This window comes from Pelodiscus sinensis, chromosome 4 (assembly GCF_052426305.1).
Source record: "Pelodiscus sinensis isolate ZL-2025 chromosome 4, ASM5242630v1, whole genome shotgun sequence".
Lineage (NCBI taxonomy): Eukaryota > Metazoa > Chordata > Testudines > Trionychidae > Pelodiscus > Pelodiscus sinensis.
The window spans coordinates 125,990,345-126,017,493 of NC_143055.1; the positions used below are offsets into that span (position 1 = coordinate 125,990,345).

Consider the following 27,149-nt stretch of genomic DNA (forward strand, 5'->3'; position numbering starts at 1 on the left):
GCTAAGCTCTGTTGGATGTGTTAGGAGCCAGGACAGAGAGAAATATTTTTCTCCCCCAAGGTGTGGAGCAGTGATGAAGCCATTCTGCAGAAGCCACCAAATCCCATTGGCTGAAGCAATCAATGAAATGTACCTCCTTCTGCTGAGCGCCTGGCAGAGCACAATGGGAAGATTCATAGTATTCCTGGTGTCATTCCCTCCCAGCTTGCCAATGCCCAACAGAAACTGTGCCAATTAGGGTTGCCAGATGGTTGAAACAAAAATACCGAACACCCCACATCCCCCAAAAAAAACACTGGGAAAAAATTCTGTTGAAGGAAAAAGAAAGGGGGCAGGGACCAAAGTTGTTGAGCAAAAAAAAAAAAAAAATTTAAATAAAACAGCATGTCCCCTTTAAGAGTGAGTGCAGGGATAGGAACAGAGGCGTGGTTGAGCACTAAGACCCAGACCCTTGGTCGGCAGCCATTTTGTGCTAGCAGCCTTGTGGAACCAGGTAAGCATGAGGGCTGGAGGTGTTGGGGGCCAAGGGGAGGACTCGGGGGGAGGCCGGGTGCTGAGTATTTGTAGGGTTGCCAGATGCCCGGCATTTTCACCTTCTGGCCGGGGAAAAAAATCAGAAAATACCGGACATTTTAGGTGTCCGGTATTCTCTGAATTTTTTTACCTGACAGGAGGTGAAAATACCAGACTGTCCAGGTGAATACCAGAAACCTGTCAACGCTAGTGCCAATAACAGATGAGGCTGAGAAAGACCCTTCCCAGCATGCCTTATAGCCTGTTGCTCAGAGCCCGGAACTGGCAAGGGGAAGGCCTAGTTTTCTCACATGACTACACCCTAACGGCTGAGTGTTGTCCACACAGGAGTCAGTGGACATACAAATTCTTTGTGAAGAAAGTGAGTATTGTTATCCTCTTTTCACGGGTTTGGTGACGGAGGCAGAGAGAGAGCTATGATTCTACAAAGGACTTTCAGAGATAAAATAATGGGAAAAAAATCTAACCATGTCATTCCCACCCTCCCTCAGTATATTGACTACATAGAACTAAAAAAAGAATCAGGACCTTTTGTGCATGTGGTATCTGAGCACCTCACAGTCTTTAATGTATCTCTCCTAACAGCACCCCAGTGAAGTAGGGAAGCGTGGTTATCCCCATTCTATGCACAGGGAAGAGAGGCTCAGAGAAAGGAAGTGATTTTCAAAGGACTCAATGGAAGCTTGCGGAGGCAGGGAATTGGTCCTTGGTCTCCCAAATCATCGCCAATGCACCATCTTTCCTATCTTCTCTTTCCCCAGCCCTTGGTATTCCCAAGTAAGGAGGGGACCATCGTATCCTACTGCAACAAAACTATACAAGTAGGGCCTGTATTTCAGAACATTACTGCCATGTCCTGTTAAAGCATGAAACTATTCCCTAGGGCTTGGTTGTATCCTGTGCTGTACAGGGGATCAGGCCACAAGAAGGGGAGACATATTTCCAATGGGGAGAGCTCACTGCTTCTTTAAAAGGGTAGTTTAATCTTCCCTCTGTGTTCTGGAAGGGCTAGTAATTTCCTGAGACACATCACCTCCCAGAATGACTATGGAGGAGGGGAAGAGCATAGCTCTGCAATACAGAGCTGTGCCTTCTAGGCACAATTAAGCTCTGTGGTAGATTAGCAAAAGTACTCAAGTGACTTGGAACCCTGTCTATACTAGAAAGACATAGCACTTTACCTATGCTGTCATAGTTAATGTAGCACAACCTCCATACTGTAGATGCAGTTATACTAACAAGCTATTTGGGAAATGGAATAAGCTATAAAGGCACCTTTATGCCAATATAATTGTATCTACAGTAATGCGTATTCTGGTCTAGCTACATTAGGAAACAAATCATGCTCGTAATGGACATAGTTCTACCAGTACAATTTTGAAGAGTAAACCAGGCCTTAGAAGCCTAAGTCCCATTTTCAAAAGTTGAGTTGAATGGAGCTATGACCATTTACACCAGCTCGAGATTTTCCTCGTAGGCATTTTGGTCATGAAGTGCGATTTCTTCAACAATTTTGCCAATGTCAGCTCTCATGAAATGTATGCACCCAGTTGTGTCAGGTGTGGGGTGTGCCACAGTTTATCAACTCTGTAAACACTGCTGCTGGAAACAGGCATGTTGATTTTTTACATTAAGAACAATGATTAAAAAGGGAATAGTTCTATTCGTAATCATTGTCAGTCCGTGAGAGGTAAGCACATACACCTGTGACTTGACAAGTCTTTGCATGCAACAGGCCGGGGAAGCAAAGTACATTCCTAAACTTTACTATCCTGTTTCTTCATAAAAACAGCTGTGCTGTTCATCACACTGCCTTGGAACATCAAACTATTTAAATGCAAGCAAAAACCTTGGCAATTCTTGTTTACTTGGGCATTCTGATGAGTAACTGGACAGTTTGCAGTTCTGGGAGAATAAATGGCAGGACATACTGTGCACCTGGAAAGGGCAAGTGTATATAACTGAATAGTTCAAGGTGTGCAGAGCTTAAATCAAGCCTTCCGAGCACCTTCGGCTGTTCTCCAAGTAAACAGTGAGATTTAGCAAGGGAAACCACAAAACTGAATAATTTCCTTCAAATTTTCTGCCTCCTTTGGCTCTTCTCCAATCAGATTGGTTTCTTTCCCTGCTTCCCTCTCCGAGTTCTATGCACCACACATCACATTATACACACCAAAAGAATGTTTTACTACTGGGACAGTTATGGATAATAAAAGCATTTTTAACAAGAATGTCACAAGACTGCAAGAAGGGGATGTGATGTGGAGTCTCTTTATGATGAGTACAACAGGATGCTTACCTCTTGGAGGGATTGGCATTAAAAATGAGAAAAAATCCATCAGATGTTATCCATTTCACTGGCACATGGATCACCACAAAGTAAATTGCACACAAGAACATGCTTGACAGTGCTAAAAAATGTATGGAACACAAGCCTGAGCAAACAACACACTATCATTAACAGCTGGTAAAACTATTGGACAACTTAATCTTTCTGCAGTAGTAGGCACTTGAACCTAAAAATACAGGGTAACAACCTATTGTGATGAAAAATGGCTTTGCTAATTAGTCTTATAATAGCAGATGTTTTAAAAAAAAGGATGGTGAAGTAGAGCAGATGGAACTGGCGTCTGCAACACACAGTGATAACAGCTTTAAGTCAAACAAAAACTTGTTATAATATAACTTGCACCTGCAGCCATTAAAGTTTGATAATGACCACAGCACCCTGATAGAAACCAGAAATCTTGATGCCTTGTAACTGGAAAGTTAGTTTGCAAGGCAGCATTGTAAACTCTCTCTATATGTCTTTTAGTATCAGTGTAGCCTTCAGGGGAATTCACCCTGGAACATATTCAGCATGCAGAGGATGACTTGACATTGTTTATGTTCATTTATGGACCTGCACCTTATTAGCATGTGTTTTAGTGGCACTGCACTATGGAACATTAGTTTTAACAACCAACGCTTATCGGGCTTCCATGAGCAAAGTGTTTCAGTTCTTTCGGTAAATGCATAATTGCATAACTTCTCTGTAAGAAGCAAACACAGCTGGGGAGAAGGTTGGCGGGGAGTTTGGTTGGGAACTCAAACTTTGACTGACAGAGTAATAAAAAAAGAAAATGGGCAGTTGGAAAATGCATTTTGGATTGGTGGTTGTTAGGAATAGTTTACAATTAATCCCACAGCAGGGAGTTGTGTGTGTGTATGTTGTACATTGTTCATCACGTTATTATTGTTAGCACTACAAAACATTATAATCAAAAACACACTATTTTATTAACAAATCCCTACTAACAGACTTTTATTGATCACTTCTAGGGAAAACTATTCACTATCTCACCTCTCAGGCTCGTGAAAAGGTCAGTAACATATGGCCCATATGAACAAACACAAGTGGGCAATAGGTATCACTTCTTTGAATAGACAAAAGGACAGGATTTTTATATGCACTCAGAGTTCATCTTACTTTCATTTCACTCAAGTCAATGAGTGCTTTATCACTGACTTCACGGGAGTAGAGTTAGGCTAGTGATTTTTGGAAATCTTCCCCATTGACTGAGTATTGGGGCAACATATTATTTATTACTGATGAACAGACCCTTTGCCCTGGTCTATACTAGGGAGTTATTTCAAAATAACCTCCCTTATTTCGAAATAATTAGTGGAGAGTCTACACTACCAAGCCCATTATTTCAAAATAATGAATTGGTTATTTAGAAATCTGTGCTCCATCTTTCCTTGAGGTATAAGCTTATTTTGAAATACTTTTTTCAGGAGTTACTATTTTGAAATACGTTATTTTGAAATAACTCCTTAGTGTAGACATGCCGTTCGTGGTTTAATTTCAGTTACTGGGTTCATTTATAATACAAGTTATAACTGGCAATGAGAAAGTTTGTGTGAAAACTATGAGTAAACTCTCATTAATAGCAACAAGTGAGCAAGTCACTCCATTTCTCTTTGCTTCTGTTTCTCCATCCTACATCCTTTTGATGACATTCAGACAGGATATAAAATGAAGGACACTCATTAGAAAATAAGTGCCTTCCTTGTTTTATTTATACCTGCTCAGAGAGCAAAAGGCCTCACAGCCTCCTCCTGAAGATTCTCTAGCTGAAGAGATTGAATGAATCTTCACAGGTGTCAGAATGCATGAGGGCATCAAAAGCTTTGGCATGTTTAAACTATAAGCAATCTGTGAATGCTTTATGGTTCCCTCACTAACTAGGTATAGTAAAAGACAGTATTGCTCAGCAACAAAAATTGTGTTCTTTTAGGACCTGATGGAAAACCCATATTCATCAAATGGAGTCTTCCACTGACTTAACAGAGCTTTGGCTCAGCCCTTAATGAAGAAAAAAATATTGACATCTGCATGAACCTGATAATTGGTGACGATTCTTGTGGGGTGGTATAAATCAAACATGTATCTTTTTTTGATATACCACCTGTATTTTAAATCTTTTCTTTTTTCTGACTGTTTTCCCTGTCTCCACTACTGGTGAGTAACGGCGTCAACCGTAAAAAATATCTGAGTAAATGAAGAAATGGAAAAGCACAAGAGACCATGTGCCAGCTCAGATCTTCAGAATAAGCCACATACCAACTGCCTGACTCATAAAGAAAAGCTTCACAGCACTGTTCAAACCAGAGCTGTATATTCTTCTCACTGTTTGCCTTAATCTCCCTCTCCTTCAACTATTGGTGAGTGTTCGTTCCTTCATCATTTTGTAGCAACAGTGTTGAACTTGAACACAGATGGGTATTGTGGGTTTATAGCCATGTCTTATTTTTCTAGAATGTGCTGACCTATCTATAGTTTGGAAGAGAACTGAAAAGTTTCAGATGGCTATTAAGGCCCCTTCTCAGCAAAGTACTTAAGCACATACATAATTTTAAACACAGTTACGTCATTAGACCTACGCACATGATTAAAACTAAGCACATGCTTATGATACCTTGCGGAACCATGGCCGAGGCACAGGGAAGGCATTCCAGACAATGAAAAGCAACACAGAAGAAGGATCAATTCCCCACTCTGGAGAGAAAAGAAGAGAGGAAAAAATCTAGTGTGTAAGGAGCTTATGCAATAGGAAGGAAACCAGTCAGACAAGAGGTCTATGAGGCTGTGTCTAGACTACATGCCTCTGTCAGCAGAGGCATGTAGATTAGACACATAGGCAAAGGCAAATGAAGCCACGATTTAAATGATCGCGGCTTCATTTACATTTACATGGCTGCCGCGCTGAGCCGACAAACAGCTGATCAGCTGTTTGTTGGCTCGCGCGCTAGTCTGGACGTTCCCCCTGTCGACATCAAAGCCCTTTGTCGGCAGCCCCATTATTCCTCGTGGAATGAGGTTTACCGGGACTGCCGACAAAGGGCTTTCATGTCGACAGGGGGAACGTCCAGACTAGCGCGCGAGCCGACAAACAGCTGATCAGCTGTTTGTTGGCTCAGTGCGGCAGCCATGTAAATGTAAATGAAGCCGCAATCATTTAAATCGCGGCTTCATTTGCCTTTGCCAAAACAACAAATCTACATGGCTCCGTCGACGGAGCCATGCAGTCTAGACGTACCCTGAGAGAAGAGAGCCTCTGTTCTGAAGAGCCTGCAATTAAGTTTAAGATGTAACTTGACAAAAGCTGGGATCAAACATTGTGGGGACTGGTGGTGGAAGAGAAGAGAGGGCAAGGATTTCAACAACAACATCATGCTGGTGATATGATTAGCAATGTGTACCTCTTGAGAGTTTCACCTCCATCTTCCCACCCCCAAATGTAGATAGTCTTACTTTATGGAGAAAGCTGGGTTTGTAGAGGCTTCAAGAAAGCAGTGAGCCTTGAGGAGAAAACTGAAGGAAGAGAAAGGGAATGTGGATTGCATTGTAGAAGGCACCGAGATTAGGCTTTTTTTCAGGAAATGAAAGGAGAGGTGAGGCGAGTGCCCTACTAGAGCAGTCTCCTGTCACAGCTGAACACAAAAAAGGGTGCACATACACTTCTATACGTTTCTCACGAAACAAGGCCATGCCAAGGAGGAAACTAGTACTCAAGCTACCCTTTAGGAAATTTTAAAAAGATTGTTTTCGCCACATCAGAAATATGAGAAGAGCTATGTCACTAATAATCTTCTGGGGAGAGTTTTCTCATTATCATACAGCAAAAGCAAAAAACGTATCAAAACAAAACTTTTGAACCAATTTCTCAGTCATTAGTAGCAACACACAAACTGTTCTGTTCAGGTTCCCACTGAGATCAAGGTAACTGACAGAAGCCAGGCTGCAATTGTGTTCAAGAAATAGAGTTGAAAAAAGGTTGTTCATTAATAGGCAATGAAAAGTTTCCTGCTTCCCTGTACTGAGTATCCACCCAGTTCATACACCATACACAGCCAAGTTGCAGAGATGTCATATTTATACAGCAAAGTTTCAAACACCCATTTCCTAATTTAAGTTTATCAGGTCATCTCCAAAACATCTGAACAATTTGGTGCATTGCCCAGGAATTTCAATAATTTTGGGGAGGAGAAAGTGAATTTTTTTAAGACAGGGTACTATCTGAGTAATCCCGAGTCTTAGGAAAGTTATGGTCTTGCTAATAGTGCTTCAACACTTGCTGAGAGTCAGCACTGTGGAATGGAGAACTCGGAGCATACTTTTAATTATGATTTTGATTACACACCATTTAGAAGTTAGCTGTCAACACTGATCATTTCCTTTTGTACAGTTCATAAAGCGGTTAATTTCAGAAGCACAACTATGATGGGTTTGAGTAATTTAAGCTGTTGGCATGCAGGTGGTACTAGCCTCTCATATCCGGTGGTCTACATTGTGTGCTTAAACTGATTACATGCTTATCCAAAAATATAGTTGGGATGATAGGATATTCTTTCATGCATACACATTTTGGACTAATGTAAAAAAAGTGCTCCCCCAATTAAACATAGAAACCTGAGAATAAATCCCTCTCACAGGATACACTACGTGTGATTATCTTCATGTCAACAGTCCATGGTAACTGCAGACAGGACTGAGGCAGAGACCGTAGGAAGGAATCTATTTAGAGGACAAAGAGTATTCCAGTGTTTCTAGTTTTCATTAATTCTTATTCTCCCTCCTCCTACCAAATGAAGTACAATCGGGTGCACTGATGCGGGGACAGAGGGAGCAATTACCCTAGGACCCTTTAAATTGTTGCTGGAGTGCAATGCTATGTGCTCCGAGAGGCTCTGAGGGCTGTGAGGGCATGCCATGCCATGGGCAGCAATGACAGCTGGCTAATCCCAGCCCCGCCCCTTCTGCCTAAGGCTCTTCCCCTTCTGGGAGCACGGAGCCAGCCACCACATCTTGCCCATAGGCCCACGGAGGCAGTCGTCTCCCTTAGGATAACAAAGGGCTCAATTCACTACTGTGTTAGTCCAGTTTTATGCCAGCATAACTCCACTGATTTCACTGGAATTATATCCAGCATAATGAATCACACCCACAGTGCAGAGTAGTTGCATCCAGAAAAGTGACTTGGTTTAAAATCAAGGCATCTTTTAATGGGATATTTAGAAAACTGGAACAACTTGCCAGTTACATTTCAAATTGTGAAATTAAGGACCAAATATCACCTGGCTCAGAAAAAATTAACTTAGCATTGCTAATTTTTCCACAAGAAAACCACTTACAACATTTCAAAGGCGTATGAAACATTGGGGGAGGGGAGGTTCAATGCCCTTGCATGTTCACAAGACTTTGTGTCTGTCAGCCAGTCTATATACAACAGCCACACAATATCATGATTTTCCTGCCTACTGTGATAACCGTGGGATGTCCCCAAAGGATTGCTGACTCTGCCACAAAACTCAGCTCATTTTCAATTTAGTGTTTGGGTCAGCGCTGGATATGCTTGTACATATCACACACCAAAAAAACAAACAAAAAAAACCCCAAAAAAACCTGAAGAAGGATTTTATTTACCCTCCAAGAATAGAGGTCTCCATAACTCGAGCCAAAAGAAAATAACCGTAACTACAATACAAGGTCTTACAGCCTTACTAGTTGCTATGGGTCAGTCAAGAGAGAATGACAATGACCCTCATTTCCATAAGTAGGTCCAGCAATCTAGCCAGCAGAGGGCACCAATATATATACATACTGGCAAGTCCTGGAGTGACTGTTATGCAATACCTATTTTTTCTGGGTGTTTAAATCTCCTGGCCTTTGACCTTGTGCCTTGTTACATGCCCGGCAGTATTTTATTAACTAAATAGCATCTGCTTCCTTTATGCCCTTAAGTAATATTTAATACTGACAAAAACAAGTTTTGACTACTGCAAATACTGCAGAGTCAGTACATCTGTTAAAGAGCAAGCTGGATTCTGTTCTAGCTTATGCATAACTTGGAACTGTGTTCTGGTTCAGGATTCTACAGCATAACGGTGACAAGTTGTATTTGCACTGAGAGCAGTGAGAAAGCCTTGTCTTGACTTGTAAACTGAACACATATGGAAGTCAGCTAAAACAAAGAAAACACAGAGATATAATTTTTAAGTGTGGCTTTCACGTTTTCTCACCAAAATCACTATTCAAATAGGCTCAAAAAAAGAGATGAATGTAAGAATCAGCAAATACCTTGCAATTTTTACTAACTTGGAGAGTACCAGTTGAATAATTGGTTCAATATTTTGTATTCATAATGTGAAAGGGTCAGGCCAGATGGCTACAGGAAGACAGGTACATTAGCCTCAGATTTAACAGATCCCTTTCCCAGAGGTAAGCTAACAAGGGCTACTCCAGAGCAATCAAATTACCTGGAGTCAATCAGGAACATGCTAGAACCAATTAAGGCAGGCTAAGACACCTGGAGCCAATTAAGAAGTGCTGGTTAAAAAGACCTCCTTTCAATTAGTTCAACAGTGTGCAAGTAGCTGTGGATAAGAAGATGTGCTGTTGGAGGACTGGTCCAGGAGAAAGGTCCTATGGTAAGGATAAAGAAAGTACTAGTAACAGACGATGGGGAAGTGGCCCAGGGAATTGTAGTAGTCACATAGCTAGCTCAGAAGATGCTGCAGACAGCTGTATTCACTGGGCTGGATACCACAGTAGAGGGTGGTCCTGGGTTTCCCCCCATTCCTCAGCTCCCCATTTGCCATAGGAGAGTTGACATAGACAGAGAGACACACTGGAGGGGAAGGGCTACCTTGGAAATGGTTCTGGCCTGTCCCTGACCTACCAGAAGGGGTAACAGACTATAGGGATTGTTCTCCTCCCTTTCCCCCATGCTAGCCAATGATGAGGATGGCTGAATAAATAGCAAGTTCTGAGGAAGACATCTAAACTGAGGGCCTCCATGAGCCTCTGAGGTGAGCAGTCCCTCCCAAAAACATGAGACCCGCTAAGGCAGAGAAGGAGCATGTCACAATATTTACAATATAAATGAATTTGTAACAGGAGTTTGTTTTGTTTTTGTTTTACTCTACCATGAGTAAAATAACAATACAAAAGAAAAACAATTGAAGAAATGCTGATACAAAAATTTAACTAGAATTCACCATCAGGAATTTTGTTCCTTTATTTTTGAAGCATATGGCTTTAAGACTTGGATATAACTTTTAAAAACATTTTAGCATATCATCTAATATTAAATTTAGCTTGATATTTTTGAGGGATTGGCCTATTCTCCCAAAATCTTTCTAACATTAGCAACTCACAGGGGCAAAGATTAAAAAGGAAGACAAATATTTCACCATCAAATGTTTGATCTTTCTCCTCTAAAGTATGATTTTGCTCTCAAAAGTAACTCAGATGTGGTATGAAGGGATTTCATGTTTATTATAACTCAGTAATTTCCAGATCAAATTTGCTCTGTTTGCATGGAAAGGATGCTTTTTCTGACTGCTATTCCTGAAAATTTAACCTGAGATCTGAAAGTCAAGCTGGATTTTTTTCCTTCATTGCCAGTAATAAAAATGTATATAGGACTTATTTTCAGTCATAACTATGCATTCCCCACTGCTTTCAGTGGAGGGCAGAATTTTGACCTTTCCAATGGAATTTAGTTAATTGTGTTGGTGATATGGGAGGGGGAGTACACTACAATATCACTATTTTCTCATAACTGTGGGATCTTCTAGAAGAAGTAGAAGTGTTTCAAACTTCTTTTCCATCCTTAGATATGACACTGAGACACGCAAGGAGCAGATCTATTGAGGTGGTTGCATTTTAAAAAGAGCTTCTCTTCAGAGCAGAACTGTGTAGATGCGGACTAAGTTATTTCGGAATAGTGCTAGTTATCTCAAAATAGTATTACATAAAACCTCATTATTTGTCCTAGTCTAAAGCCGAACACTTAGTAGCAAGAACTCCAATAGAGTCTTAAGCCACACTAAATGTGTTTGTCAAAGTATCTGCACCAGTTGATCTGGATAGTGCAGTGATAATCCATGAGACTGCTTTCATTGGCTGGTCTGTGCCCTTTGAATGGCATCACAGAAGGATTTCCGTAGTCAGGACATCATACCTCCAATCCTAGAGTTCTATCAGAACATCCAGTTAGTTTACCAGGTTCTACACACTGGGTCCCACATTCCCCACTTGGCGCTCTATTCCTTAGAGCTGTTCTGGGAAATGTCAGGAAGCAAGCCAGTTCTCAGGATGCAATCTAGGACCGGCTAATGTCCAGCATTTGGAGTAAGGTGTGAGGGGCTGAATGTCAGGGAGAAAGAACTCTTATGGTAGGAAGACTCTAAATGAGACTCATCCCTCCTTTTTTGCCAGGGAGGACCTCGGCAGAGGAAGCATTGCCTATAGAAGAGGTGCAGAGACGAATTGACATGAAACCCAGAGCAACTCTGTGCTGAACAGCAGGCCTTCTGCTGAGAACAGCAGGGTGAGGAGATGGGGAAAATGAGTCTGGCTGCCACCTGGCAGGAACCTCTTAAACAACCCATAGCAGAGGCTAGGAAATGCAAAACATGGCCAGGAAAGTGGGATAGGGCTGATTTGGAAGAATGAAGTAACATGAAGAAAACTGCTGAAATGGGGCATGAGTAGGGCAGACAGGGCTAGAAAAATTCAGAACTATACTCCTGATCAGAACAGTTTCTTGTGGATAAGATCTGATGTTAGCATCTTATGGGTTAAACACAACTCGGTCAACTGATCATATTTGTCCATCTGTTTCCCTTCTTCTCCCACCTTTTCGGTGTGCTTTGTGCTGGCAGCTCATCTTGGGCTAATTCTCATTCCATTTACATTCTGGTGGCGTAACAGTAAATCTTTGGGGAACAGAATCTGGCAACACGCAAAGAAGGTAAACAGGCAAATGGCAAGTATTTGGAACATTCCATTTTTGGTCCTGTTTAAACAAGTTGATTTGTAGGATCTCATTGGCAAGTTCATTGTTTATCATCATATTTCATATGCCCGTAAAATCTGAAGAACAGACTCAGTGTGTGGGAGCTCAGCATGAATCAATATGTGCTTCCCACTAAAACACTGCTTAGCCAAAATAAAGGGGAATGGATAGGAGCATAAGTTAAGAGTAGGGGCTTTAAAGCCCACCAACTATGCTACAAGGAAAAGATTTCTGCTAATAATTACTCACTCCATTAACCATTCTCTCTTGTTTTGTCCACAAAACAAACAAAAACAAAAAAAACCAGACCAGCAAATCCCACAGTGTTTCCTGGCTTAACTCCATGTTGATTAAATGGGTTCACAGCGAACAGCATTCCACTACAGTGGAGTTCCTCATTCCTTAGCTAACAAAGGACCAAATTCGCTTACACTGTCACTTAGTTCCAAAATATTTCTAATTTCCCAAGATGATTTCACTGTCCCTATGCTTAGGAATGTGCACTCTTAAATGACACCTTACTCATGGGACTTTATTTGTGTAGTGGCTGCCAATATCATTGCCACAGCTGTTTGTAATGGCTGATAGGAAATAACTGTTATCCTTCCAACCCCTGTATGGTTGGAAAATGCTGATTTTTAGGACCACTGTGAATGTTTGAATTCAAATGGTTAATATCTGCAGCAAAGTGCAGCAGCAAGTTGTCCAAAAAGGCTGGCAGGAGCAGTTCACAAATACCTGTTCCATAATTATATTTTAAATCAGAAAACAACCACAAACAAAAGAATAACAAAGGTTAGCTTTCTGTAACATAATGAGTCTGGTCAATCAGCTCTTTTTCTGTTTTTCTTTTATAAGGGTTTTACATCAACACTATTTACTACTATTATTCTTATACCAAATGACTAGAATCCCCAGCCAAAATCTATCTTGTGCTGTGTGGGCTGTACTAGCATGCAGAAAGAGCTAGTCCTTGCCTTCAAGAGCTTTCAAGCTAGATAGACAAGACAGTTGCAGGATGGCTGGAGGTGGCAAAGGAGGTGGGTGGGTTAACTTGCCCAAACTCACATTGCAGGTCTGTTGGTGAGCCAGTAAAAACATCTTGGTCTCTTGACTCCCAGTCCAGTGCCCTATACACTAGACCAGAGGTCACCAACCAATAGATTGGGATGTAAGGGTAGATCCTGGAGTCTGACAGGTGATCCTGACTGAGATAGCCAGGAAGCTATCAAGCACTGGCACTTCAGTTGTCCTTCCACTCACTGTCATGCTGCTCCTGCCCTCTACCTTGTAGCTGCCCCCGGGAGTCACCTGCTTGCTCTGCAGGGTGCAAGAGGGACAAATGGGGGTGCACTGCTGTCAAGGGGTCCCTTCCTCCCCCACTTTGGTACTCTATCTCCACACAGGGAAGGGGATGGAGGGAGTTTGGCAATGCAAATCTGTCACACTCTCACTGTGTGACTGTCATTCTCACAAACACACAGACTATGTCTACACTGCGCTGGTTTTGCACAAGAAATATGCAAATGAGGCTAAGCGTGGAATATCGCTGAGCCTCATTTGCATAATTAATGAGCGTCGTCCACTTTTTGCGCAAGAGGCTTTTGCGCAAAAAGGAGCCGTCTACATGCTTTGTTTCCCGGAAAAACGGCTCTTGCACAAGAGGGGGTTTTTGCTCAAGAAGGAGCAGTGTAGATGGCTCCTTTTTGCACAAAAGCCTCTTGCACAAAAAGTGGCCGCTCATTAATTATGCAAATAAGGGTCGGCAATATTCCATGCTTAGCCTCATTTGCATATTTCTTGCAAAAAACCAGCGCATTGTAGACATGCCACAATGTCCTTCACTCCTCTCTCAACCCAGCACACACATGGGACGTTGTTGTTACTACTTACACTACTTGCAAAGTGGGTTATTTTTGGTTTTTGACTGGTCTGTGCATAATTTTCATTTCTCTCTTACGCTTAAATTTAATTATTTGAGTAGTGAGTTCTAAAAGGCGTAACCTATCATGCCTGGAGTCATTATCCCCATGGAAGTGACTGGCATATCCCTGCAGCCCCTGAGAGAGGCAGAGCGGGCGGGTCTCCACATGCTGTCCTTGCCTGCAGACACCACTCCAGCAGCTCCAATCAGTAATGGGGAACCATGGCGAGTAGAAACTGTGGGCTCAGTCCATGTAGATGAGAGGCAGTACATGGAGTCAGAGCCATTGCTGTACATGCCAGCTGCTTTCAGGAGGGGTACAGAGCCAGGATACCAGGATAGGAGTAAGCCTGCCTTAAGCCCTCAGGGAAAACTTGTAGACGCCAAAAAAAAAAAAAAAAAACCCCAGACCTGGGAGACATGGGGGTTGAAATGCACCACAACCAACCCCCTAGGAAGACTGCCCTAATAAGTCTGAAAACATAGACCACAAAAAGTAAGGATGATAATAAACAAATGGTAAATAAGGTCGTATCTGGCCAGGAGGGAGAATAGAAAAGAGATCTTGGGGCAGAATGTCTGGCCAGGAGTGGGTATTGAGGTAGAGTGTCTGGCCAAGAGGAAGGGTGCAGGAGGGACTTGGGGTAGGGTGTCAAAGCAAGCTGGGAATGCAGGGTCTTGGCAGGAGGAGGGGAGTGAGGGGGGCTTGGGTGCAGGGTCTGGGCATGAGGGGGCTTGGCACCCTGCTGCAGCACGGAAAGCCTCCAGGGAGCATGCTCTTGTTCCTCAGTTCCCCTCCTCCCCCTGCCCATGCAACAGGGAACCCAGTGCAGCTGCAGGACCAGGCTAGACTTCCCGCTGGCAGGGTGGGGTGTGTGGGGGGGAGAGTAGAAACCCCGGCTGTCCCCACCAAATTAAACTCTGCTACTTCCCTAGCAGGCTGGGGAGGGGCTCAGGGCAGAGAGAGCAGCAGCACATGGGGGGCATCAGAGCCCAAGCACGCCCTAAGGGGGGAGGGGGCGGCAGAGCCTGCGCTGGGAGGTCCCCGCAGGCAGCAGCTTTAAAATGCTGAGGTCCAGGAACAGCTCCTCAGCTCCAGCCACCCCTCTCCCTCACCCTCCCAGCAGCAGCGGCCGCTGTAAAAGCTGCTGCATGCACACATGGAGGAGGAGTCTGCAAGGCACCTGAGGCCCCATGGGACAGGGGCTGTCCTGCGGCTTGGCGGGAGGGGGAGCAGCCGCAGCAGGAGCTGTCTATGGGCTCGGCAGGGGAGCAGAATTTTTTCTGTTTGCCTCGAAAGTTAGTTCGAACTAACGCGTCCTGGCGTGCACTTTCACTTTCGGAACAGCTATTGAGCGGAATAAGATGCTGACGAGATCATGCTAATGAAGTGTGGGATATTTAAATCCCCACTCTATTATCAATTTCGGTCGCCTACATTTGCATCCCTAGTTCGAACTCAGTTGCAAGTGTAGACGTACCCTAATATTACTTTAAGAAATTAACATAGCTAGTGATGTGCTTACAAAACAGATTGACATTTAACTCATTTCTTGATAACAAAAGGTGTGGTGAAAGAACTATGTTAATTACTATAACATTTTATTGGAACAAAAAACAGGACAATGTAGCACTTTAAAGACTAACAAGATGGTTTATTAGATGATGAGCTTTCGTGGGCCAGACCCACTTCCTCAGTTCAAATAGTGGAAGAAAATTGTCACAACCATATATCCCAAAGATACAATTAAAAAAATGAACACATATGAAATGAACACAAATCAAATTTCAGAACAGAAGGAGGATGGGGGGGAGGTAAATGTCTGTGAGCTAACGATATTATCACCTCTAATATTAGCTCACAGACACTTTAAAAATCAGCAAAAGGGTTATATAAATACAATTTATTATGAAACAAAAGGCAAAACTATTATGTACATAGTTTAGTCCTATTCAGTGTCGACTCTGCGCTTCTTGGCTTGTCTCTTGTATTCATTAAATGGAGCATCGCTTGTCCCTGTCCAGCAATAGTCTGCAAACATTGATGGGCTCCATTTGCCCTGATAGCATTTCTCCTGGTGAAATTGCTCGCCACTCACTGCTCCGCAGTTTGGTGGAACAAAATCTAGATGAGAGTGCAAAAAATGTGTCTTTAGTGACATGTTACAACCAAGGCTTTTGTATGCCTTGAGGAGGTTTTCCACCAACAACCTGTAGTTGTCTGCCTTTTTGTTTCCGAGAAAATTTATTGCCACTAACTGGAAGACTTTCCATGCTGTCTTTTCCTTGCTACACAGTGCATGGTCAAATGCATCATCTCGAAGATGTTCACAAATCTGAGGACCAGCAAAGACACCTTCCTTTATCTTAGCTTCACTTAACCTTGGAAATGTTCCACAGAGGTACTTGAAAGCTGCTTGTGTTGTCCATGGCCTTGACAAAGTTCTTCATCAGACCCAGCTTGATGTGTAAGGGTGGTAACAAAATCTTCCTTGATTTAACAAGTGGTGGATGCTGAACACTTTTCCTCCCAGGCTCCAATGACTGTTGGAGTGGCCAATCTATCTTGATGTAGTGGGAATCTCTTGCACGACTATCCCATTCGCAGAGAAAACAGCAGTGCTTTGTGTATCCAGTCTGCAGACCAAGCAAGAGAGCAACAACCTTCAAATCGCCACAAAGGTGCCACTGATGTTGGTCATAGTTTATGCACCTCAAAAGTTGTTTATGTTGTCATAGGTTTCCTTCATATGGACTGCATGACCAACGGGAATTGATGGCAAAACATTGCCATTATGCAGCAAAACAGCTTTAAGACTCGTCTTCGATGAATCAATGAACAGTCTCCACTCATCTGGATCGTGAACGATGTTGAGGGCTGCCATCACACCATCGATGTTGTTGCAGAGTACAAGATCACCTTCCATGAAGAAGAATGGGACAAGATCCTTTTGACGGTCATGGAACATGGAAACCCTAACATCACCTGCCAGGAGATTGCACTGCTGTAGACTGGAGCCCAACAGCTCTGTCTTACTCTTGGTTAGTTCCAAATCCCTGACAAGGTCATTCAGTTCACCTTGTGTTATGAGGTGTGGTTCAGAGGAGTAGGATGGGAGAAAATGTGGGTCCTGTGACATTGATGGTTCAGGACCAGAAGTTTCATCCTCTTCCTCTTCCTCATCTGACTCAAGTGAGTGATTCTGGTGCATCAGGAACCAGCAGTCCTTCTCCATGGGGTACTGGGCGTATAGCTGATGGAATGTTTGGATAATGCACAGTCCACTTTTTCTTCTTTGACACACCTCTCCCAACTGGAGGCATCATGCAGAAGTAACAATTGCTGATATGATCTGTTCTCTCTCTCCAAATCATTGGCACTGCAAAAGGCATAGATTTCCTTTTCCTGTTCAACCACTGGCGAAGATTTGTTGCACAAGTGTTGCAGCATATGTGTGGGCCCCACCTCTTGTCCTGATCTCCAATTTTGCAGCCAAAATAAAGGTGATAGGCTTTCTTAACCATAGTGGTTATACTGCACTTTTGCATCACAAAAGTCACTTCACCAAAAACATAGCAGAAGTTATCTGCTCTGTTCACACAAGTACAAGGCATCTCTGCTCACTTTGGCTAAACAGAAATGTGTCTCTGCAAAATCAAACACTGACAAGAGAGCACAACACTGTATGATTTCTAGAGCTGATATAGGGCAATTTGTTCAGCAGAGTGATGGAAACTTCATTATGATTGCATCATCCATGACTTCTAGGAATAACATGATGCAATTCATATAATGTATGACGCAATACCAGCTTCAGATTGCATCATTCATTGTTTTGCCTAAAAAGCAAGTACAGTCCAAACCCAGTCATAGGTTTATTCATAGATGCAGTCAAAGATGTATCTTAGTCATTTCTGGTTGAAATTGAGATCCCTTCCCTTTATAACTCACTTACCCTCCGACATTCACAAGTCAAAGGTCTCATATACTGACTTAATAGCATATCTTGAAAACTAGAGCAAATCAACAATTTTAAGCATCATTTTCGTTCTCAGTGACCCAGAAGTAGTAAAGTTTGACTACATTTATTTCAGAAGCATTTTGGCTGTAGAGCAGTGTAATTAATTCTCTGTAAACACTTAGGTGAAATCAGTCACAGTTTAAAATAGCTGGCCAATTATTAATTCATTTGTTGTAGTACTTCTGAGTCAGGAAATGTCTGTGAGGATGATTGAATGCAATATGTTCTATAATTACATGGAATTCCACTGTCATTTATTAAATAAATGAGTAGTATTATAAAAATGCCAAAGTTGTATGTTTCTATTTATTTATTTCACATAAATACATCAGCCATAAGTATCTCTGTTGTTTTTTCCCACATAATAAACTCTGTTACTTTATAAATAAGGTTGCTAAACTGCAGAGCCCAGCAATGCAAACAGTAATTGGACACTCTATTTATCAGTTGCTCTCCTCAGTTACAACCATCTCCTCTTTCAGCCCACTGACTACCTCTCTAGATTGATGGGCATGCCCTTGTATGCTCTACTCCAGTGGTCCCCAACCTTTTGGGGTTGCCAGGTGCCTGGGGGCGGGGCCGCTCATGCGCAAGGCACACAGGGATGGGGCTGCACACGCACACGGGGCCGGGGCCACCCATGCACTATGCACACGGGGCTGGGGCTGGCACCGGCACCGCTCCTGCGCCATGAGCCCAGGAGTGGGGCCACCCCTATGCTGTATGCCTGGGGCTGGTGCCACTCCTACACTGTGTGCCCAGGAACTGGCAGCGCCCATGTGTGGTGCACCCGGGGCTGGTGCCACTCCTGCGCCGTGCGCCCAGGGCTGGGGCCTGCCCATACGCCGCACGCCTGGGTCTGGAACATCCCATGTGCCTCACGCCCGGGGGCAGGGCTGCCAGTGCCCATGTGCTGCGTGCTCGGGGCCGGCGCCACACCTGTGCCGTGCACCATGAGGCAGGGCCAGCCATGCGCCCGGGGCTGGCATTACCCACCCAGCGGGGGGGGGGGGTCACCCATGCTCTGCGCACCCAGGGGTGGGGCTGCCCATGCTCCATGCACCCGTGGGCGAGGCCAGCCCCAATCACTTGGCGGGCACACTGAAATGGCCCGGCGGGCGCCTTGGCACCCGTGGGCACCACACTGGGGACCACTGCTCTACTCCTACTCCCGTAACATGCATTCCAAACATAAACTTGTTTTAATTAGTATTTCCTACATTTCAATGAGTGTGTGTTGTTACTGGTCACTTTCATAGAGAAAAATAAATGAAAAGGACACATACAAATGTTTGCTATGTGGAAGACAGTTTAGGAGAAATGGGGATGGAGGGAAAGGTGGATTGGTCATTAGGATCCAGGAGCGTGCTCTGCAGCAAGGACTAGAATTGGTGTGTGGCAGGAAGCACAGAGTAAATCGGTACCTTTGCTTCTCAGATCTGCTCTTCAGATTATCCATTCCCCCAAATATTTAGCTTCCTCCCTCATAGCTGCTAAATCCTACTGCTTAGCCCCAAAGACCACCACAGTTCTGTAAAAAGAGGCACAAACTCCAGGAAACAGGTACAAGGGAACTGCTACTGCTCTTGTAGCAGCACTTGCTGTTGTAGCTGTGATGTCATATTTAGAAAAGGAAGTGGCTGATGGAACTGAGTGATGTAAACTAATCTTGGTGCAGTTCTATTAGGTTAGTCTTAATTAGGGGAGAGACTTTGTGTGTTGACCATTTCAAAACGGGTCTGTATCAATTCAATAAACAGTATGTGGCTGCGTGTGACGTTTCTGGGACAAACTTTCAAAGAAAGTACAAATTTTTTAAAGGTTTTCTCTGAGATTTCACTGAAACATACATATAATGCTCCTCTGGAGAGTTAGTGTGCTCGACTGAGACACCAAAATTTAATCTATGAAGGGTGAACATTTAGGCTACATCTAGACTACATCCCTTTTCTGGAAAATGGATGTAAATTAGACGTATCGCAATTGCTAATGAAGCGGGGATTTAAATCTCCCGCGCTTCATTAGCATTAAAATGGCTGCCGCTTTTTTCGGCACAGAGCTTTGCCGGAGGAAAGCACCAGTCTGGATGCTGATCTTTTGGAAAATAAAGCCTTTTCCGAAAGATCCCTTATCCCTTATTTCAAGAGGGATAAGGGATCTTTCGGAAAAGGCTTTATTTTCCAAAAGATCAGCGTCTAGACTGGTGCTTTTCTCCGGCAAAGCTCCGTGCCGAAAAAAAGCGACAGCCATTTTTATGCTAATGAAGCGCGGGAGATTTAAATCTCTGCTTCATTAGCAATTGCGATACATCTACTTTACATCCATTTTCCGAAAAAGTGATGTAGTCTAGACGTAGCCTTAAAGCATGGCCCTGCTTTAGGTGCAAATCCCAATAATGGAAAAACTAGCAACACTGCCATTATGTATAGGCTTTTCTGTGGCACTCATTACAGTAGTGTCTGAATGCCTCATCAAGATCAATTAGTGAAGCCTCAGAATACCATTGTCAGGATAAAAAATATCCCCCTTTACACATGAGGCATGGAGAGACTAAGTGGCAGTGGCTTGCCCAAGATTACCCTGAGGTCTGTGTGGAGCCTGAAAAATAGTCCAGATGTCCCAGTTCTGTGACTTAATCTGAAGCCCAGCCTGTCTTTCCCTTAATTTTACTCAAACTTTGCACAGCAACAGTGAATTTTCCAGATAATTGAACTCAGATGAGTGCTACCCTACCAGAAAACTTGGACTGATTTTATCTCACATTTTGGATGAGATCAAGGCCTGCATGTTGTTCTGTGCTGTTTGTGTGTGTCCTCTATGTGTGTCATGTAAACATAGTACAGAATTTACCTTAACAGTCAGCAGGTTTTTTCAAACAATTGGGTAAACTCTGTCTTTCAACATTAAACCATCAGTAACTCTGAGTGCACCTGTTTGTCTCATAGAGAGAATTTATATAGTTATTTGAAAGGAAGAACTCAAGCAGGAAATTTGTCAGTGGCTTAAAGTAAATTAAAAACGTATGTAGATACATCTGCATTTAAGAACTCCCCCATATGAAATTGTATAAAACTTCAAAACCAAATTTCTGCGCCACACTACACATTCAGATGGACACACTACACCAAATTCAGATCTAGATCATGTGCAAGGTGTGAAACCACATTTTCAGCTGGATGTATAGATGTGACCATTCGCCACCTACAAGGCAACTCCCATCCTCTTTGGTCCTATGGAGACATCTCACTGGCGTCTAAAATTCATGATTGGCGAGGAGACAAAATATGGTGGGATATGGTCGTGGGAAAATATGTTAATACATCCCCAGGCTGTACTATAAAACTATTTCTCCCTCCCACACATAAGGTCACTGGGCAGTGGTGAGCAGGGCATAGCTGGCAATGAGGCTTCAATGGACCACCACACAATCAAACAAGACAATACTTAATATCGCAATTTCCTTTCCAAAGCCGATGGATGTTATTAGTGGATGCATGAGCTTCCCATGGTTTTCACACACTTTAGTGGTAGTGAAGTTACATGGGTGGAGAAAGCCCAGGGACCACAAATAGCAATACAGATTTTTTTTATGGATCACTGAACATAGCTCAAAGACTCGACCCTCTATTTTTGCTGTGTCTAGATTACATCCCTGTCAACAGAGGAATGTAAATGAGGCACTTCGAAAGTGCAAATGAAGTGGGGATTTAAATATCACGCACTTCATTCACATAATTGCATCATGGCGCTTTTTTGAAAAAGCGCAATTTTGAAAGTAAAACCGTGGACTAGATGCGGTTCTTTAGAAAATGGCAGGCTTTTCTTAAAGATCCTGTAAACCTCATTTTTTTTATCTCATTTTTTGAGGTTTACAGGATCTTTCGAAAAAGCCTGCCATTTTCGAAAGAACCACGTCTAGAGCACGGTTTTACTTTCGAAATTATGTGAATGAAGCACGTGACATTTCAATCCCCACTTCATATGCACTTTTGAAGTGCCTCATTTACATCCCTCTGCCGACAGAGGGATGTAATCTAGACATAGCTTACTTGTCCAGTGAGGCTGCAAAATGGTCCTTCCCTAAGAAGGGAGAAATACTTCAAGTACCTCAAGAGCTAATTCATTTAACTTTCAGAGCATTTCAAATTCATGGCTGAAGGCAGCCATCTTGAAGGAAATCAACCTCACTTGTGACCCCTCAGTCAGAGGTTCCATTTTAAGGAATTAGAAACCCTGTTGGTTGTATCCTTTTTAAATACTAGCCGAACAATAGATGAAACAACGTACTATGTAAACATTAAAGGTTTTGCTTAAATATTAAATATGAAAGGGCTTTGTTTTGTTAAAGAAACATCAAAGCAGAATACTAAGTTCCTGCATGCGCTTCTTTCCAGCATATAAAGAGATTAACTGCCATCTTAGGCTACATCTACACTGCAGGCTTCTTTTAGAAGAAGCTTTCCCAGAAGCAGAAAAACTTCTTTTGGAAGAGAGCAGCCACACAGGAAAAGAGCATCAAAAAAGTGATCTACTTTTTTGAAAGATAGCGCCCACATTGATTGGACGTTAGCTTGCATTTAAGTTGTGATTACAATGGAGTGGCTACCAGGGAACCTGTGCTTTTTCCTGGAGGCCTCTTCTTTCTAAACATCCCTCCTTCCTCCTCCCCGTCCACACATGCCTTTTTCCAATAGAGTTCATTCGGAAAAAAGGCTTCTTCCTCATAGAAAAAGGTTTACCGCTGTTGGAAAACCCCCTGCATTCTTTCGACTTTCTGTTGAAAGAATGCCACTGCAGTGTGAACGTAAGTGTAGTTTTTCCAGAATAACTCTGCAGTGTAGACATACCCTCAGTTTGCCCTGACCCTTAGAATGAAACAACTTATCTTCTGGTAATGTTTCTTCAGATGTTCTGGTAATGTTGTTTGTTCATTCTTATCTGAAAGCAGTATGTACCATGTATGTTCAATGAGATGTTGAACTAGGAAGTCCTGAGTTTTAATCCTACCTCTGACACTAACATACTCTTTGACCTTGGAAAAGTCACTAATACATTTATCTACATGCTTGAACATATATATTATGGAGACAATAATACTTACTACAGCTACCTCAACCCGAGTGTTTTCAACAGTATTTATTTAGTGGCAAATCCCAATCTTAACTCAGGCAACTACTCACCCATTCTAAAAGGTGGCACCTAAAATTGACCACTCAGGAAATCTGAAAGGAACCTAGGAAACTGACCAAAATAAGAAGTTCTTTCATGTGTATAAATACTGAGAAGCATGTACTACAGAACACAGGATTGTTCCTGTGGATAAAGAACTGCAGAAAACTGTATAAATTACGTTCTTGATCAGGGAAACACTCCGGAGCATGATATAGTGCTGTCTTCAGAGTGAAAAATGGAATCTGAAATTCAGTCTTTGGCAAATAACATAAGGGTATTTGGGGTCACACCCTCAGCTGGTGTAATGAAAGTAGCTCCCAGCACACGGTATCTGAATTTATAGTACATTTGTACATTTTAAACCTGATTTTCTTAACTGTGCATTTGCAGATGTGTTTTCACATTTGTATACAATTACCGTGACTGGGGACTTGTCCTTTCAAATGGCCAGATACATGTCCAGGTAGATATCTGCATCACTCTGCATCATAGAAATTGTATACGGGATGAGATATGCAATTTTTGGCAATTAAAAAAAAGATAAATTGCAGTTTAGCAAAACAGCTTCAACTTACTAGAGTTGATACTTAAGAACTGAAAGAATAAAACTTTACCTATCCTAGAGATTAAGTCTGTAGTTGCCTCTTGATAACAGGTGAGTCTGATTTGCATTTCAGAATGAAGCAGCATTCAAACAAAATTGCAGGAAAAAAAATGACATGGGGTCCAGTTGAATTCATTACTCCAGCATAATTTGTATTGACTTGAGAATTTAGCTTGTGCTGAGGTATTCAGAACTGATTTCAAAGTATGGACATTGTCTAGTATACCTTGCATTATAATAAAAACTACACCCATTACCCCAGAAACTCTTTATACAATATCACTAGAAATGATTTTGAACCCAGATTTCTAGGCTACATTATGATGGTCCATATTAACAAGATCACTCCAAACTATAGAAATCAATGTAGCAACTACTGCTATTGTACAGCAATATCAGAAATACAAATCATTCCATTGCCTTTCAGACAGATGCTGCTAACGGTTCACCAAACTCTGCCAAAATTTTCTGGTAACCTTACTGTGCCTATAAAGCCTACAATATTCAGCAAGTCTAAAAAACACACAGAAAACCATGTCACTAAGAATAAGGGACACTAGTAAGGAGAGAAAGCACAAGTAACAAAAAGCATGAAGGGCCAACGTCTAAATTCTGAGATTGCCATGCATTTTGGGCTTTGACTAGTACTCCCTAAAGTTGAACTCTGTGTGGTCAGCTAACCAACCTGGCACTGCTGCAGAGCCTGTAGCTAGGCCTTCTTTGCCCTCATTGCAACTGCTAGCAGCCAGCAGCAGGTAGTAGAGCAGGGCTACTCAATATGTGGCCTGCAGGCTGGCCTATTTGTTTGCAGCCCGTGGTGCAATTTGGGGTTATGAGGGGCTCAACACGCAGCCCATGGGTGGAAGCCAAAACTAAAAAGTAGTCACTACAATGGTCTTCTGTTGATATGCATTTTAGTAGTTAAATTCCTGGAGTGTCATTGCTCATTAAAAGTGCTGTCATGTGGGTGGAAATTGGCCTATTTGGAGAGGTCACCAGTCTGGGGATTGTAAGGAGCCCCGAAGTTGAGCAATTCGCCCTGAGCGGACGCCCTCAGCTGTGCCCAGACACGGCCCGGTCCGTCACAGTGTCCATTTTCTTTCTTTGTGTCCCAATCTGGCAGAATGGCTCAGGGAAAGTCTACCTGGTGACTACAGCACTACATCCAAACCCACAGAGATCTGTGGCAGCAAAAGCCAAGGTGCATTGCCAGTATTTTGTCCATGAAGTGTGAACACAAGTTTGCACTGAAATGTATCAGAGAGTGAAAGAGCAGTAGTAGGAGAGCAACAAAACACTGAGAACAAAAACCCGGGTTCTGTTCTCAGATACGTACAAATTCCATTAGTAAGAGGAAAGGATATTTGCTACGGCCTCAGACAAGGTAACCAAAAGGTCATGGGCAAAGTGAGGTTGGGGTTGGAGACATGAGCTTACACTGTGCAATAAGATGCTCAGAAAAGGATCCTACAAACACAGAATCATTGAACCCCATGAGAGAAGAAGGGTCCACAAGGGTCATTGAATCTAAATCCCTGCTGTTGTGTCTAACCATCTAAGACAGAGGGCTATCCAGCCTCTTTAGGAAAACCTCCAGTGAAGAAACTTCCACAATTTTCCTAAGCAGGTTCCTCCATTGTCCACTTTGCCCTATTGTTCTTACAGATAGGATTACCCCCCCCCCCCCCCCGAGATTTAACTTAAATCTGCTATGCTGTAGTTTTAACTGATTGCCTCTTGTCTTGGAGAGAACAGATTTTCTCCATCTTTTTATGGCTGCCTGTCAAGTATTTGAAGACTGCTATCATGTTCTCCCTTAATCTCTTCTTCTCCAAACTAAATACACCCAGTTCCTTCAGCCTTGCTCATATGGCTTGCATTCCATCTCTTTAGTCATATTTGTCGCTTGCCTCTGGATCCTTTCCAGCTTCTCTACATTCTTTCTGTACATCAGTGGCCAAAATTGAACAGTTTACCAGTTGAGGCCTATCAGCGCTGAATCGAGTGGTATTATCACCTCCCAACTTGCATGTTATACCTTTGTTAATGGAACCCCAAAGTACATTTTTTTGCAACAGCAACACATTGTTAACTTCACCATAATTCTCAGATCCTTCTTAGCAATGCTGCTGCCACGCCAGTTATCCCCCATTCCATATTTGTATTTGGTTTTTCTTCACCATGTGTAGAACCTTACATTTGTCTTTGCTGAATTTCATTTGTGCCTGTCGCTCAGTTCTTCATGTTATCAAGGTACCTCTGAATTTTAGATCTATCCTCCAAAGTGTTTGCAAACCCTCCAGCTTTGTGCCATCTTCAAATTTGCTTTCTATTCCTACATTTAGGTAATTAATAAGGATGTTAAATACATACACATTTTATATTTTGAATTATCCCAACATTTTTAACCCCCAAGAGGATTCTCTCTACTATACACCTTCGTAAGTTCAGCATCACTTCAAAGAGTAGGCCTAGAGGATTTATAAAACTTTTTGTTCAAGGAGTCTGGGTTATTAGATGAGTCACCCATACTCTTACATCTTGCCATTTCATTTATTTTATTTTCATTCTTCCCTCCAGGAGTCAAACTATTAGGCCACATTATGGAAAGGAACAAGGATAAGGTATAAAAGTTATAACGACATATAAAATGATGGTAACACTCACTTTGACCCTGACTCAAACCACTCTTCTTCAGCAAAGTTCTTAACCACATGTTTAACATTAAATGAATACTTAAGTCCCAATGAATTCTATGGGGCTTCACTACATGCTTAGATAACAGCTCTCTTCAACAAAACACTCAAGCACACACTTACAGTGTTTGCATAGATATTTTGATAAACAGGTAGACTTTGAAACAAATTCTGGCACCTAGGGAACTCTGCTAGTGAGCTTATACTCAAGAACTCTGTAGGGAGTTTATACCAGTATTGACAGTGAGAATATTCTTATAATAAATCTCAAAATGCAAACAATTTGAAAGCAAAAAAATGCAACAGGAGAACATTGACATTTCTTTACTTGTAAGCTCTCTGGGGCAGGGTTTGGAATTTGTATAGTATCTCACACAATGGTGTTCTGATCCATGACTAAGGTTTTAGGCACCACAAAAATATCAATACTAAATTATACATAAAATAAGATTCCAAGATTGTGATGATCTGACTAACTCTGAAGCCTAGAATGTCTGAGTCTGTGTGAAGCAATGAAAACAGCTACTGTCTGAGAGCTCCTCTTGTTCAGAATATCACCAGGTTCAGTCATCACTAGGATTAGCAGGCTATCACCATCCTATTTTTAAGTTCTCAGCCATTATGACTTCACAAATTATATCCAGGTGACAGAACAGGCTGTCAGTTGCAATATGCCATAACATCAGTCCTAGACCCTATCGTAGGTAACTCAACCAATCATCACCCTTGCTCTACAGCTAATATATATGCTACAGTTGTATGAGGAAGACTGCAGAGATGATGGATGATTTGGCCCAGCAGCTACAGTTCTTCAGCACCACACCCCATCATTCACACATCTTCTCAAAT

General features: G+C 42.4%; 1 protein-coding gene across 1 annotated transcript in view; it reads right to left on the reverse strand.

Annotated features, from left to right (window-relative positions):
- Window positions 1–27,149, reverse strand: part of CFAP299 (cilia and flagella associated protein 299) — a 376,930-nt gene that overhangs the window by 126,476 nt on the left and 223,305 nt on the right. The gene's annotated exons all lie outside the window — the stretch shown is intronic.